At 48.0% G+C, this 13,028-nt stretch overlaps 1 long non-coding RNA gene across 1 annotated transcript; it reads left to right on the top strand.

Annotated features, from left to right (window-relative positions):
• The first annotated feature begins 5,579 nt into the window (after positions 1 to 5,579).
• LOC132333158 (uncharacterized) lies at positions 5,580 to 7,899 on the top strand. Its single transcript, XR_009488073.1, has 2 exons — positions 5,580 to 5,950; positions 7,429 to 7,899. It is a non-coding gene; the product is annotated as an uncharacterized LOC132333158 (long non-coding RNA).
• Positions 7,900 to 13,028: the final 5,129 nt, after the last annotated feature.

Consider the following 13,028-nt stretch of genomic DNA (forward strand, 5'->3'; position numbering starts at 1 on the left):
GGGTGAGGCTTAAAGCTGCACTTGTAGAGAAGTTGCCTCCCTCTGTTTTGACTCTGCTCCTCAGCTGCATTCAGAGCCAGGCTCATTGAACTCAGCACAGTGGGACTCATTCAAGTGTCCTCTGAGGAGATCCTTGTCCTCAGTGTCCCCACGAGCTCTGCCCCTCAGGGCTACTGTCCCTCCTTGTGTGCACAGGCCTCTGCTGATGCCAGCACCTCCGGTAGGTGACACTGCCCAGGTTCACAGGGGCTGCTGTCTCCTTTCCCTTGGTGCCTCTTCATAACTCAGGACTCAAAACATTTTTCCAGGAGCTTGACTTCTACACTGGCTTTAGAGCATTTTCCCTTCCAGTGCTCCAGTTCTGAATATCAGAGCTGTTTCAGCATTTGTGCTCAGCATTTTATTTCCACAAGCCTTGGACATGTCTCTCTGCTCAGTTGCATGGTCCATGGAGTATCAGTACATCACTGGCAGGAGACTCCTGGGCTTTAGCCTTGCTGCCTTTACTCCCCTCTCTTTCCCTTCTCATGACAGCACTCTGTAACAAACTGGAGTGCCCCTCCTGTATTCAAACACTTCAGCTATTCAAACCACTTCAGGGTCGTTTTTAGGATCCCCATTGGTTCCTGAGCCAAGCTGTACATATTTAATTGTGTTAATCTTTCTTCACAAGTCAGTCTTTTCAGCTCCCTCATCACTTGTATCATTTTTTCTGCCTACAAACTCTGTCAGTAAGGAGCCCATGTTATAGATGCAATTTCACCACAGTGGCAAAGAAGAAATTTTACTGTTTCCCTCTTCCTTAATGCAGTGCCACTGCACATTCGCCCTCAGAATTCCTTTGCTTTCTCTTCCTTTTTGCTGATGTATTTTAGTGAATACTTACTGCCAGTTTCTCCTAAGGCCCCATGTGGGAGCTCAGCACATCACTCCTGATGTCCAGAGCTACCAAGAGAACCCTTGGGGGGCTCGGGAGTCTTGGAATGTTGCCAAAAGCACTTGGTGGCTTGATTTTGATCCATCCAGGGATGTGCCACCGATGTATGAGGAAATGGAACCTGCGAGAATCACTCGGGTGTGAATGGTGAAGGGAAGATATCATTATAGGGTGAATCACAAATTTTGGGGTTTTGGTACAGGGGGGTTGCAGAGACAAGATGGAGGAATCAGGGCGTGCCACCAGGCTCTTCTTTCTTCTTCCTGTCTTCCATCTTCTGCAGTGGTGTTGGCATTTGGGGATTGGTCTGGGATGAGGGTGTAGTTAGTGACGAAGATGAGAGGTATTGGGGACAAAAGGTAAATATGATATATGTAGTTTTTGTTATAAAAGATGCGGCCGCCTTGGGGGTGGGCAGAGTGCCTTTGGCTCTGTGCTGGTCAGATCCTTCGGGCAGAGAAAGGACTTTATAGATAAGAGATAATAAACAATTCTGAAGACCGAAAAAACCTAGGTCCAGTCTCATCCTTTGAAGCCCAGCGTGCAAGAGCCATCCTGAGCGTGTGTGGGGGCAGAGACAGACAGCCTCCCCATAGCCCCACGTGTTGCCCAGGGTCACATATGGTACATAGGATGTGGGGAAGCTATTGGCCTTAAATTGAGACCACTCAAGAAGGACAGTGGGCTTATTTGTCAGGATGGAGAGAGGTGCTGGTAGGAGTCCCCTGGGGCACAGCAGTTTAAACAGAATTCAGGTAGTGAGTCACAGCCAGAGCTGAGAGCACAAGACAGGAGCTCTGGTTGCTATTTTCTGCACCAACCTTTGCCCTCACACCCCAGGCCCAGAGGCCTGGGGAACAGCCCCTGTCTCAAGTGCATGCTCTGAGCTGCCCTGGCAACCTGAGCAGCAGCACTTCCACCCTGCTGTGTGTGCAGGCACACCCGAGCTGGCACAGCAGGGTTATTCTCAAAAGCAGCCACACAGGGTCCAGGCTGCACTGTGTGACCTGATATGTTCACACTGGAGCTGGTTTAGGTGTGATCTCTTACAGAGGCTGTGACAGGGGAAGCTGTGGAAGTGGAACGTGAGTTGATGTCTCAGAGTGTCACAGCAGAGACTCAGCGTGGGTACACTGACCTGGCTTGGTGCTCAGGACACCCTGCCCTGCACCTGCCTCCAGCACTGACTGACTGAGCATGACTAAAGCACCTTCCCACCCTTGGCCTCTCTTTGCTCCCTGACCCTTCATCTAGAACATCAGCCCATTCAAACAGCAGCTTGGAGACTTTTTTAATGCAGTGCCTAAGCAGCAGGGGCTGGGTTTAGCTGGGTTTACAATCTCTCAATCACTCTAATGAAGCCCATCACAACAGAACAAACAAAAGCAGAGCAGAGTGGTAACCCCTCACTAAGTTATTAGAATTGCAGCAGGACTAAATCCCACTCAATCTGCTAAAGACAAGGCTGGCAGCAAGGGAATTTCAGTAATGTAATACATGTATTTTTAAACAGGGAAATAAGGGGAGCTACAGGCCAGGCAGTCTCATCTCAGGACCCAGCAAGATGGAGTAGATCTGCACTACAGCAGATGCAAAGTAAGGAGGTGATTGGTGACAGCCAGCATGGTTTCACTAGGGGCAAATCCTGCCTGACAAATGTGGTGATCTTCTGTGACAGGATTATGGTGTTGAGGGGTGAGGGAAGGACAACTGAATCATCTACCTGGGCTTGTGCAAAGCATCAGACACTGTCCTGGATAATCCCAGTGGCTGAACTGGAGAGACATGGATTTCATGGGTGGGCCACAGGCTGGGTAAGGAATTGGCTGGATGGTCACACCCAAGGAGCTGTGGTCAGTGGCTCAGTGTCCAAGGGACCAGTGGGGTCCTCAGGGGTCAGGCTGGGACTGGTGCTGTTGAATATCTTAATCAGTGACAGGGACAGTGGCAACCTGTGCAAACCCCCAGCAGGTTTGCCAAGACACTGAGCTTGTGGTATGGGGTGTGGGGTGTGGTCAGTCTGGGGCCCTGGCACAGGGTGCCCAGAGCAGCTCTGGCTGCCCCTGGATCCCTGGAAGTGCCCAAGGCCAGGTTGGACAAGGCTTGGAGCACCCTGGGATAGTGGAAGGTCCCTGCCCATGACAGGAGGTGGCTTTAAGGTCCCTCCCAACCCAAACCATTCCATGGTTCTGTGTGTGAGCTAACACACACTGGGACAGGAGTACATGGCCATGAGTGTGCACCACAAGTAAATTTAGGCTTACAAGTTGGAGAAGAACTTTCTAACCATTAAGCCAGGTATGTTCTGGAAGAGTTTCCCCCTAAGGAAGTTGGAGACAGATGACATAACCTTTTGTCCTAACTGTGAACAGACTTTTAACTTTAAAACATGGGCAACTAATGAAGTTTAGAGACAGATTGCTACTCCACATCTCCCTTTCTCAAAGCCATGTCAATCTTCATTTCCTTTGTTATTTTCTATCTTTAATTCCTACCAAGCGTTTCCTTTAGTTAACCTGAAAAAGAATCTAAAACAAATTTGTAAACCAAGCTGAGGTCAGAGGTTTTTACCTGTCCATTCTAAACCTGAGAAACTATGGCTGCTTAGTGAGGACTTCTAATAGGATTTTTGTCTGAACCACATTACCATAATGTAGATGATTTGTTCCTTGGTTGCAGCAGTCCACTTAAGGAAGTTTGCAGCTGAAGTGTGCAAGCAAGTGCACCTTCTTCCCCACCAGCAGGAAGGGAGGCTGTGCTCCCCTGCCTGCCACCTTGGCTTTCTGCAGCTCTGCAGGCTGAGCCTGTGTCTTAATTGGGTCAGGCAATATGGAAAGTGGAACCTTAGCTGGTTATCACCCTCGAGAAAAGTGCTGGCTTGGGTTTCAGCAGGAGATGCTGATCCACCCTGTGGGGAAAATGACTTCAGTGGAAAAAGCTACTTTTGTGGAGGAACAAAGCAGAAGGAAATTTGAATGGAACTTTAGAGTAGCTGAGAAACACCCCTTGGTACCTGCCTGCCTTTGTCCCGCTGTCCTTCCTGTGCATGTGCCCTAAAATACAGAGCAGACCAAGCTCCTTGGAGTGTAAAATGCCAGGAATTCTGCCTGAATGGATCAATGTCACTTCTGTGCCAGTGGCATGGCTTTGACAGGGCTGCTGGATGCAAACATCCAATCATGACCTCGAGGTCCAGGCAACACTTCCTTGTAAGAGCCAGCCTGGCAGCCTCCCCTTCCAGGAGGATTTGCAGGACCATGTGACTGGCAGGCAGAACAAGCTCCCACAGACCCTGCACAGGATGTGGATTGGGAAATGCACTCTGCATCCATTTGGGATCTTCCTTCATTGTGTCTTCATTGCTTGTCCTTTCTCCTGTGATGAGATGAAGGCAGATGCTCTGTGCTTCTTAGCAGCAGTCACAGCTGAAACCAGAGCCCTGAGCCTCCTCTGAAGGCACCATCTGATAGTGCCCAGGCAGAGCCCAGGACACAGTGTTCTGCAGGGCTCCAATCCCTTCTTTCTCTAAACATCCCAACAGCTTTCCTGGCAAGGAGTCCCTTCCTGGCATCTCCACCTCACCTTGCTATTCTGTGTGTCACAATGAACCTGAGCCAGAGGTTGCTGCTGCTCCAAGGGGGAGCTGCATTTCCCCAGCCACCTCCTACACTCTGCTGCTTTACTGCCTCTGGCTCTCAGCAGGGCTTTAACAACTGAGGGAGTCTTCTAAGCTGTCAGGCAACTCAGGGAGCAAAACAAAAAACTCTTACATGTTCTGGATTAGGAAATAGAAATGTTTGTGAAAATTTCCTGAGTGCAAAGAAAAGGGAAGGAAGAGCAGAACTGGAGAGTGAAGACCACATTCAGCATCTGCCAGCTGGTAAAGTTTCAGCTGTAGTTTCACCTTGTATTTTCTAAAACATCAGGAAAAACTGAAAAGCTGAAAACACAGAACCAATTTTCATGGATCAGAGAGATGTCTCTCCCAAGGCTGCAAAAACACCTACAGGATAATTATCACAGACCACAAGGCACATGAATGCAGTGTCCTTCATTCTAGGTACATTTTGGCAGAGTGCAGCCCCTAATGGTGAATATTCTGCTCCTTGGGTGGCTCTAGGCTAGAAAACATAAAGAATTAGCTTGTCCCAGTGGAGCACAGGGTGGTGTACTGCTGTCAGAACCTCCACCTGTAACTCTGGATGCAGGCTGTTCTCTCATGCTCCATGTTCACCCTGGAGAACCTTCTCCTGCTCTCTAGTGGTGGAAGCACAAAAAGGCCAAAAATGTTCTGCTGCTTCCCGGCCAGCTCTCACATTCACGCCTCGTTGCTGCTGCAGAGCCCCAGGAATGGTTCCCAGTTCCAAACTGGAATAGTTCAGTGCAGTATATATCTGTGTGTGCATAGTGCTTCTTAAGAGTGTCAGAGCAGTCGTTGTGCTGCACTCTTGAAACTTTTAAAGAAGAGTAAAGTCCTTACTCAGCTCTGCCTTTAACTCACTGCTCCATGCAGAAAAAGTGGCAATAGCAGAGAGGCTCCTTGGCGACCTGGCAGCTGAGGACACAGTCCTGAAACTCACACCTGCAAACACATCTATAAATAGGGTTCAGTCCAAACTAAATGAGAGGTGGATCTGGATTTTAAATATGCAAACATTTCAGAACAGTGTCCTGGATTATAAACTAAATAAAAAGTTGCCTTTAAGGCTTGCTTTAACACAGGCAACTCAGAACAGATGAGTCAGTGCTGGAAAATTGCAGATTATTCTCTCATTCATCCCATCCAGTGGAAAACAAGGGATATAAACTTTTTCCTAGTCATCTGCTGACATGTGAGTAACATGGTTTGATACCTGGACAGGCAATCCTCAGCTTAGCTGCCTCAGTTGCTGAAGTATCCATTTTAATCAGAATTGCACAGCACCCTCTTCTGCTGAGAGGAGCTGAGCCGTGGATCTCCCTGGGCTGGCTCTTTTCCTGTCTCTGATGGGCATTTATACACTGAAGAGCAAGGTAAGTGTAAAAACTCAACTACAGCAACTAGGGCAGAATCAATAAAGGAATGAGAGGCTGGCAGCTGCATGGATGGGGCTTTATCTCTGCAGCAGAATCCTGACACACGACATTACAAGAACATGGAGTGCTTAGATGAGTTATGAAGATTGATATTTATGATTATGACTTGCAATTGTGCTATTTTAAAAACCCACCTATTTGGTAATGAAAACCTGCTGGCAAGACCTGCTCAAAGAGGTGAAATTGCAGGAAGAGTAAAATCAGATCAGTAAATCAAATGCTCTAAATCATCAGTGAGACACACTACAATTAGGGTTGGATTCAAGCAGGCAGACTTACTGAATTGCAAGCATAAATCCATGGCATGCATGTGCTGCCACTCCTTCTGGGAAGCACACTCTCATCTCCAGCATTTGCAGACTGACCTCTGCCAAGGGCAGGAGGATAAGGACTGTCTCCCAACATAAGGATTCCCATGGACTGCAGTGAGGTTCAGCTCTGCAGAGGATCCCCATTTCCTTACCTCTGGCTCATGGGGTACATGGGTGGATGGGGCACAGAGCTCTGCTGGAGGCTCAGAGCCTTTGGCTGACTCTGCCTGATCTGAAATGCAGAACAACCTTGGAACAGCAGGGCCTTCTCCTTTTCTGACTACAAACCTTGTCTCTCTCTTTTTTAATCCCTCTTGCTCTCTTTGCCTTAAGAAGACTCCCAGTTCCTGATGACCTGCTGGCCAGTGCATGGCATGGGCAGCACAGGAGTGGAAGGTGCAGGAGCTCCTCTGAATAATGCAGTGCCAGCTCTGGTGTGCTGCACTGTTCTCCCTTTCCTTACCCACCCCAGAAAAAACTGAGGCTGTCAGGTGATGAAACTGCAGCCTGGGCTTTCCCTGCTGCCCAGGGACACCTCCTCAGGACATGGCTGTCAGCTGGGGATTGAAGTGACTCTTCCAGTGGCAGCTGGCTCATCAAGTTTAGTGCAAACAAACCTGCCTTGGAATGCATTTAGGGAAATGCTTAACAAAAGCTGCTTTCAGCTCAGTGGCAACAGCTGGATTCTGGTTTTAAGAGGCAGCATTGAACAAGCACAAGTGGAGAGGAATGGCTTGTTCCAGTGGGCTGATTATGGCACAAGGAATTAGGAAATCCTGCATTTTATTTCCTACCACTGCTTTGCTAAGTGGCCTTGGTGAAATCTTCTAGATTCTCTCTAGTGAGCATCTTCCTTATTTCACCTCCTGTAGCAATAAAACTTGCTTCAGTGAACAGTCACAAAGGCTGGCAGCTTGACACACTACGAATGAGCCTTGCTCAGAAAATTTCAGCAGGGCATATGGTTTCCCTGGTTTAATTTTTAGTAGAGAGGAAAATTGTCCCAGGAGTACACATGGGAGTGATAATATCTGAGAATTTCCTGTTCTCACTGGAGGAAAACACAGATCTAAGAGCATTTCTGTCTGTTTTCTCCTATTTCAGATCCTCTCTCCTTGGTCCCTTTATAAAGAGGAATTAGAATAAAAGAGTGGATTTAAGAGGAAAGCACCCCTCCAGTTAATTGAGATTTTTCATACAGAATGCTGAGGAATGATTTGAAAGTGACAGCAAGACTGTTGCAGGTTTTTAATCCTGAGTCCAACATTGATTTCATTGTGGTAATCTGGCCAAGATAACCATTCTGCCTCATTTTCCCTACACAGAAACCTCACAAGGTGCTGAAGTGAATTTGTGCATCCACTCTAAGCAGCACCTGTGGTGCAGAGTAGTTATTTCTGTGGCTCCTTGATGTTCTTTGTGTGTATCCTGCAAAACTGTTGGAGAGAGCTCAGTAAATGAATGGTTACTTGTCATCCAGCCTTGGGAATGGCTCCATCAGTTCTCCGAAGTGCCAGTTTATTACTCATTTTACTGAGCTACGAGGCATTAATAAAACATGAAGGCTGAAGCTGACTTCACTGCACTTGGAAATTCATGCAATATAATTACCCAGGCTGGGAAATCTCATTATTTTGCTTTCAATTTCTCCAGGAAAACAAACATTTTGCACCAACAGAATTTACTGTTTGTGGGTTTCAGTTTGGATTCACCATCCCATCACACTGCCATGCTCCCAGCAAGATTCTTGCAAAAAAGCAAAGACACAATCCCCAAGAATTCATTGGGAGTCTTCCTTTGAAGCAGACTCAGAGTGGTCAAATAGATCACTGCAATCAAGCCCAGAATGCTGAATTCTGAGCACACAAACCTCTACAGGACAGGAGCTTGGATAAAAAGGACCTGCTTGGTTCCACTTGGGAAGGGTCAAAAGGAGTCCTGAGAGTTTGCAAACCTCTTGGACATGTTTGAAGAGTCATCAATAAATGGAATAGCAAGATCTGATATATACTATCCATTGGAAGTTTCAAAAGGCTTTGGCAAATCCATTTGTTGAGGAAACTGCTCAGCCAGAGAGGGCAAGGGAAGGTCCTTACATGGGGAGACAAAGAAAGGGATGGAGCCCCACAGTAGTGCCAGAGGAGCTCCTTAGGGATTTGTGCTGCATGGAAGCAGTGGAGCATATTCACAAGTGACTCAGAAGAGGGTGTGAGCATTCTAGTCACTATTCCTGTTCATTTGCCTTTCTGTTTTCCAGGATTTAATATAGAAAAGAACATTATTAACATTTCCTCTGGCTTCCTTTGCAACATGAGCTGGGATGAACCCAAATTGATTGCAGATTCAAATCTAGCATCTGGGATTGAGCTAAGGCAGACCTTTCATGAAAAAAAATCTAATCTTCTGCTTAAAATTTCCTGTGACAGAGAATCTAGGAGAACTTCATCGTGTCAATCTAGAGGTTAGTTGCCTTCAACATGAAAAATTATTAACTGAATTCTGGCCTGGAGGCGTAGAGCTCGCAGGCAACATCTCTTTTGCAACTCCATCTGCTGGTGTGAGGAGTCCTCCATGTTCAGGTCTCCACCTCTCCATGTGGGTACTTACAGATGATTATCAAATAATTACTTACACTTCCTTTTGCTTAACCAGAAAAGATTACACTGCCAGGATCTTTTCTATTAAAGTCTGTCTTGCAGTTCTTTTCCGCTGAACAGAATCTTCAGCTTGAATTTGGTGCCAACACCTGCTCCCACAAATCCTGGGTGGAGTTTAATCACCTTTGTGAGGGTCTTCTGCACCTGGAAACCCTTCCAGCCAAGGGGAGGGGCAGGATCTTTCTCTGCCCATCCCACTCCAGTCTTTTCCCTGCCAGGAAAAGTTAAGCATTCCCTTGTACTGAAAGGGCAAGCACCTGCTCTGAACCCTTTCCCCTCCTGAGAAGTCTGAATTTATAGAAGCAGCAGCACAACTGTGAGCTTTCCCCTCCTTATTCATGAAGGAGGTGTTTCCATCATCACACATTTCCAAAGAAATCCTGTTAAGTGAAGCCTGCAAATCCAAGGAAGTGGAAGTTTTGTTGCTTCACTGAAATGAAGATTTGTGAAAGGTTTTGCAGAAAGGTGAAAAACAAAGAATTAACAAGCCCAGAAGTGGCTAGTAACATACACAATTATTCCTGGAACAGACTTTGATCACAGCTTGTCAAGTGTCTGCTGTGACATGAAGTTTCTCTGAAGGGGGACAGCAGTGGCTTTGTTGTTGTTTAACCTGAAGTGCTTCCTCTGGGCTGGAGTGTGCCCTGGGATGTCCCCACTCCACAGTGCTCTTCAGCCTGACCTCTCTCTGTGGGAGCAGGAGGAGATGGTGGCAGTGTCTGCGTGGGCTTTACTCAGCTGCTTTCTGGATCTCTGGATGTGACCAGAGCCATCAGAAATCAATGTTTTGTGCCAGACACTGTGGGAGCACAGATAACCTGAGAAACTGTGGGCACATGGGCTGTGCCACCTTGGGCAAGGTTTTACCCAGCCCCAGAGAAGGGTGGAAGTGCAGTTTGTGGGTCCTGGGGGGCAGCCAGAGTGGGACACTGGACCTCTCTGTGCACTGGTGGCTCTTTGGGGACCATGCCAGCCTGTGTGCCAAGCAGGGAGCAGCTGAGCCATGAGGGAAGTGCTGCCAAAATCAGGTAATCACAAATTGCTGCTCCCCGTGCTCCCACCACAGATCAGCCACGTGTGGGGCTGCACGTGCTGTCACATCATCCAGAGCTCTGCCAGAAAGATTCAAGCTTTTTTACTAAAGCACCCCAAAACCAGAAGCATTTCATTTTCCTAAATTGCAGCTGGTGAAGCAAATGCCTCTTCCCTGTTTGCCTGGTGTCCCACAGGAAGCATCTTGGTGAAGCTGCTCCATTGAACAGAAGATTTAAGACACCATCAGGCAGTAGGGAGAGCACAGAAGGGAGTTTGATTCTGTCAGCTAATGGTTTGGGGGGAAATCAGAAAGGCCTGGCTTCTGTCCTGCTACAGGAATGTCTCTGCAATTCACATGGGACACAGCCTTGTCTGAAAACAGCCCAGGAAGGAGCATCTAGAGCTGCTTGTGTTGTCCTGCCCTTTCCTCAGCAGCACTGAGCAGTAACAGCTGCAGTTTCTCATTGATTCCACCAAAAAAAGCTTCAGTATCCACAGAGGAGCCAGGTGAGGGATCCCTCCCCTGCACAAAAACACACACAAGGCTGCCATCCATCCAGGCAAATTTATTGCAGTGATGAACTGATACTATCAAGGCAGCAGCCTCAAGGGTCTGCAGAGCTTTGTTTAAACCCTCACACAAAGGTCAGCAGAGTGTTGAAAACAAATGAAAGCACAGGCTGTGAAAATCAATCCGTGGGGAGTCCCTGGGTGGGCTCTGGAAGCAGCAGGGGGGCAGGGCTGGGCACCCTGCTCAGCTCCAGGAGCATCCCAGAATTTGGCACCGTTTAAGCAGGATGGCACTGGAGGAGCAAATCTTAGTTTGTCCTTGGCCTGAGAACCAGGGAGATGGCTGCAGGATTAATTAGCACAAGGTGAAGGGCATCCAGGAAGGGCAGGCACAGGTAAGGAAACAGGGAATGAACCTTCTGCCTCCCCCCTCCTGGCTTTGCTGGGTGTTTCACCTTTGTCAAGTAAACAGCAGCAGCACTTTCCTTTATTAAGGAGTTCTAATCTAATTTTATTATTAACCACTTGAGTAATCCATTGCCTCCCCAACTAACATACAAAAAAGAGGGAAAAAGATATTTTCTCTTTTTTTTTTTCCCTTCACATACAACCTTCTTGTTTACAAAGCCAACAGGTTTTGCTTTATCTTTCAAAAGAAGGAAATTCCCTTTTGGTAAAGATAAGGTGTTCAGAATGTCAACTTAGATAGATAGCTGAGATGAAGAATGACCACAAAGCAGCTTCTAATGGAAGTTCAGCTTGTCCTTAATGGTGGCATTGCAGCACAACTTCATCATGCAGTGCAGACAATTCTCCCCCTGCCCTCTTCCCATGTTCTCATGGAGCTCTGCCCTTCTCTGCTTTCGATCCCCGTTCTGTGTCTTTTCCCTGCTCAACTCCTCTCACCAAAGCTTTCTCTGAACCTAAACAAGCAAAAATGAAGCAGCTCAGCTGACATTTGGAGCCCATGAGCTTGTTTCCTCTGCTGCCATATTCTCTTCTCTGCTGGCTTTTTACATCAGCAGGATTTTCTGTAACACCTAAATCTAAACAACAGCAACAAATGACACACAGATGGGAGATTTTTGATCCAGAATTGAAGGCAAAGCTTGATCAGCACAAGCACAAATGTGCATGTGAAGACACTGGCAGGAGCAAACTGCAGGGAATAACCTTGGATTTAGGATAACCATGAGACCTTTCTGATGCTGAGTGGGCTACAGGCAGTGCCAAGGGTGGGTTCTACAGCAAAGCCCAGACAGAGCTTTATTTTAATCTCAGTATTATTTGCAGCCTTATCAAGTGAAGCCTTTTGCCTTTCCTGTCCTTATCTCCTGGCTCCTGAGGCACTGGGCACTGCTGACACTGCTGCTGAGCCACACACATGGTGGTGGCACAAATCCTCCTTTCCCTGCAGGAACATGGGGATGACTGGAGGACTCAGGCTGCCCTAACCTGTTTGCTTGTTTGTAGAGGATGTGCTTGTGCCAGTGAGAACAAAATGCAGGCAGAAAAAAATACTCTGTGTCCCTTGGCTGTGTTTTCATGGCAGTGAAGCTCTACTCTGCTGAAGTTACAGAGTGGGAAGGATAACTCCTGAAAATCACTCTGTGGCACCAGGGCAGGGGTACCTGGGAGAGATAACTCCTGAAAATCCCTCTGTGGGCACCAGGCAGGGTTACCTGGGAGAGATAACTCCTGAAAATCCCTCTGTGGGCACCAGGGCAGGGGTACCTGGGAGAGATAACTCCTGAAAATCCCTCTGTAGCACCAGGGCAGGGGTACCTGGGAGAGATAACTCCTGAAAATCCCTCTATGGCACCAGGGCAGGGGTACCTGGGAGAGATAACTCCTGAAAATCCCTCTGTGGGCACCAGGCAGGGGTGTCTGGGAGAGATAACTCCTGAAAATCCCTCCGTGGGCACCAGGCAGGGTTACCTGGGAGAGATAACTCCTGAAAATCCCTCTGTGGCACCAGGACAGGGGTATCTGGGAGAGATAACTCCTGAAAATCCCTCTGTGGCACCAGGCAGGGGTACCTGGGAGAGATAACTCCTGAAAATCCCTCTGTGGGCACCAGGCAGGGGTACCTGGGAGAGATAACTCCTGAAAATCCCTCTGTGGGCACCAGGGCAGGGGTATCTGGGAGAGATAACTCCTGAAAATCCCTCCGTGGGCACCAGGCAGGGGTACCTGGGAGAGATAACTCCTGAAAATCCCTCTATGGCACCAGGCAGGGGTACCTGGGAGAGATAACTCCTGAAAATCCCTCTGTGGGCACCAGGCAGGGGTACCTGGGAGAGATAACTCCTGAAAATCCCTCTATGGCACCAGGCAGGGGTACCTGGGAGAGATAACTCCTGAAAATCCCTCTATGGCACCAGGCAGGGGTACCTGGGAGAGATAACTCCTGAAAATCCCTCTGTGGGCACCAGGACAGGGGTACCTGGGAGAGATAACTCCTGAAAATCCCTCTGTGGGCACCAGGCAGGGGTACCTGGG

Source organism: Haemorhous mexicanus, chromosome 13, assembly GCF_027477595.1.
Source record: "Haemorhous mexicanus isolate bHaeMex1 chromosome 13, bHaeMex1.pri, whole genome shotgun sequence".
In the NCBI taxonomy this organism is placed as follows: domain Eukaryota; kingdom Metazoa; phylum Chordata; class Aves; order Passeriformes; family Fringillidae; genus Haemorhous; species Haemorhous mexicanus.